The following is a 3,772-nucleotide window of genomic DNA, read 5'->3' as shown; positions in this document are numbered from 1 at the left end:
ATTAAATATGAATTAATTAGCCGGACCTGCTTTGGAGTTGGGTATTCATGCAATAACATTGATTTCAACTTTTTATTTACATCTTCTCCAGCATGAAAATTAATGTCTCCGTATTGTCTTTTGATATTCAATTGCATAAATTCATATATCTTAGGTTGTTTTAAAATCAATTATGGGTCCGTAAAGTACATCGAAGAAATTCCACAGCTTTAAGCATTTTGGAAGCTGAAATAGGCAGATGGATAACTTGAACTTAAAAGGGAGGTGGGGAATCGAAATACTTTGCACCCTTTGAAAAAGGGGAAGAAAATTCATCTCCACGTTTCTTTAAATCTAGATTTGCTTATTTCATGAGGCACGCATGAAGTCGCCATATTGGTTAGGGGTCGTTCAAGTATTACGTCATCATCGATGGGGGGGAGGGGGTTTCCGATTTGCTGACTTTTGATGACAAGGGGGGAGGGGGGGGTTTGGATAATGCTTACGTCATCAACCGCCCTTTATGAAAATATGAGTTAGAATTCAGAGGGGCAGAGCTGATGACGAAATTTTGAAGTTGAAATTTTGACAAGGGGGGAGGGGGTCAAAAATAGCTAAAATTTTGCTTACGTAATACTTGAACGGCTCCTTAACAAAGACACAGTTTGTATATCCCTCAAAAAAAGAGGGAGATATCACGTGATCCAAAAAGCCTCATTGAAGAAATCCCGGGCAGCGCTGGGTATTACAGCTACGTAGTTAAAGAGTAAATGATATGACTTATACGTATATATAATGTTTACGATAATTTTTGTCCATTATTCATCTAGAAATGTATTTGCAGTCTTTCTGATTACAAAGACATTGGAATTTGATATTGTTTTGATTATTTATATATTTTACCAGACCAGACCAGAATTGAATTTTGGCTGACGGGCCGCCTGTCAGCATACAAACTAGCCAAGAAGGCCTGTGAAGAAAGGAAAGTATATATTGTTTGTGTATAGAATGGTGTTGTGCATGTATGTGTATGTGTTTGATAGAAAGAAATTGTTAAAATTTATTAAATATTTTTTTAATTAACAAGTAAAAGGCGTTTGAAATTGCATTAATGCACCAAAAATTTATTTTAAAATATTTTTTTGTGAAGCAATGTATCACAAAAATGATAATATGGCTTTCATATTAGAAAAAAATAAAATCAAATTCAAAATTTACGGCGGAAGATGTCGCTTTCATTTTGGCGTGAATAAAATGACGGCAAACCTTATTTTTCGGAAAACACAGTACTAAAAGTCGTCGTCTCGTATCGGCAAGGTCGTTCCAAGTGCTTAGGCCGCTAATATAATAACAAAAAAGGATTTAAAAAGTTCCTTTTGTTAACCTAGATCTATCTTCTTCAGTGGTGAAACGAGATCCCATCGCTGATTCCTATCAATTCACGCGTCCTTCCTTCCTTTCCCATATTGCCGTATCCATGCCTATCTTATTCCAGCTTCCGTTCGATTCCAATGACACTCTCGATGTGTGTGTGGACAGAGGCCGAGAGGTAATTCAACCTCTCACACAGACTCAACCACAATGACACAAGGTTTCTTGAAAAACCTTTTGTCTGAACAACCAGCGTTTTCATCACACACAAAAAATATAATCATATCTTCACGCATCGCGGCGTTTATAATTGTTTCTGAATCAAACTCATTTCTGATAAGTGCATCAATTTATCATTAATAGAAGCTTTTTTCTTGGAGGACAGACATATTCATCTTCTCTTCGGACAATTTACTTCTCTTTCTTCTCCGACCACAAGGTTAGGGAGAAAAAAAAAAATTAAATGCCGTTTCCATATACCATTAATTATATTTTTTTTGCTTAAAAATCCCGTTTCCGCAATAATTATTACAAAAATTACCTGAAAGTTTTAATTATTATTTTACCGGATACATTCATTTGTTCTAAGACAATGTCGAGACATCTGTTTCATCTCGAAATTAGTAATTTAACTTCTTGTTGGTGAATAAGGTTTGAATGATTGATGTTAGTAGTCTTTTGTTCGGTACATGAAATATTTTTCATTTTCTTGTCATATCTTTTTAACTATTAACACGATTGTTTCAGGTTATTTTATGGAACACGCACACATTTTTCCTAGTACTGTATATACCTACACTCAAAAACCAACATGTTTTCACCTTTGAAATGGAACACTATGCAGAGCACATCCATATCGTAATTTTGTTAATCAGAAATTACCACAACTGCTTTGGAGTTGGATGGGCATCATAATTATCAGTAAATGTCTTAATACTTATTAGTGAACGTTAAAATTTCATCACTTGTACAAATTTAAGATAAAAGAATTTTACAAAAAAACAATAATATAGTTGAACTAATATTGAACAAATTAAATTAAAGTAAATTAACCATTTTTTTTTTAAAGTCATAGCATTTGCTGTATATGTATTGGATAACGCATCGGAAATTCCACTGTGCGATACTGAAGATCCTTGAGAAGACTTCTATGCAATGAGCAGTTGCCAAAATACTACTGGGATAGTTAGAGAAACTAATCTCCGTTAAATTAAGAAATCCTCTTCTTTTCCCGAAATTGACTTCCCCGATCGTAATCTTTGCCCCCAGAGGGCGCTAACAAAAGTTAAAATTCAATTTAATCTACACAAATGCTATAGCTTCATGCAACATTAATATAATAATATCTAGATACATAATCTTGTAATCTAATTATATATATATACATAATCTAGTTCAGTTGCATATATTCTATCTAAAAACTAGATTATTTATATTCCACGCAAAAAAAAATTCAAATAATAGTTTTTGAAAAAAAAAATTGAATTTAAAAAAAAAGTCAATGAGGGAATCAAAATTTTTTTAAGATTTTTAAATTATAAAATTGAGTATAATTTTCTGTAATTGTCTGTTATTTCTCTCTCTCTCTCTCTCTCTCTTGTCACAGACGTATGAATAGAATGAAGAAAGAAAACCAAAAAGGAAACCTGACATTTTCTACGCAGAGAGAAACTGAAAACCCGTCACAGGCAAGTGGTTAAGCAAATTGAAAATTCGAAACCAATCCCCAAGAACTGAAAAAATCAGTCCCCCCCCCCCCGAAATAGTCGGTAAATAATATGGGGAATCTTAACCAGTAAAATATATGACTTATATTAACCGTATAGCATTTGCTCTATACTGAACAGTAACCAATTCCCTGGCACAATACCGCTCGAAAATACACCGTATATCAATAGGATTTTTAATTGAATCTTCAATCAAAACCTCTCTCACAGCTATTTCTGATAAAACAAATGATTCAATCAAATCTGGAATTCTTTCTTAGAAAGTGTGACGTGATGTTATTCAATAAATTAGGAATGACGCCAGGAATGCGTTTACGTAGGCTTTCATTATCGGCGTCAAATAAAGTACAAAAACGTTACCGGGCTGTTTGGCCGTGTCCTTCTATCGATTTCTGACGGCGGCGCCGTGGCTTAGCTGGTTAAAGCGCCTGTCTAGTAAACAGGAGGTCGTGGGTTCGAATCCCACCGGTGCCTCGCGGGGAAGCTTTTTAATTGATGGCAGCACTACACATAACGAACATTACACCGAAAGAAACTTCAAGGAAGATTCACTAACACACACATTCCAACATGTACCAATTCGTTAGATGTTCCGTAGAGGAATATGGACGAGGTGTATGTCTGGGGTTTTTTTAGTATTATTAATTTCTGACGTTAAAACTGCACTGAAGATACTGCTACTATATACTTAACCG

General features: G+C 34.5%; 1 non-coding gene across 1 annotated transcript; it reads left to right on the top strand.

Moving 5' to 3' along the window:
• The first annotated feature begins 3,477 nt into the window (after positions 1-3,477).
• TRNAT-AGU (transfer RNA threonine (anticodon AGU)) lies at positions 3,478-3,551 on the top strand. The gene has a single exon. It is a non-coding gene; the product is annotated as a tRNA-Thr (tRNA).
• The last annotated feature ends 221 nt before the right edge of the window (positions 3,552-3,772 follow it).

The sequence above is a fragment of the Pholcus phalangioides genome, unplaced genomic scaffold (assembly GCF_987345545.1).
Source record: "Pholcus phalangioides strain wild (caught in Gottingen) unplaced genomic scaffold, Ppha-v1.0 ptg000014l_1, whole genome shotgun sequence".
Taxonomy (NCBI): Eukaryota; Metazoa; Arthropoda; class Arachnida; order Araneae; family Pholcidae; genus Pholcus; species Pholcus phalangioides.
Note: the sequence above shows the minus strand (reverse complement) of the source record. Positions and strands in the feature narration are given on the sequence as shown.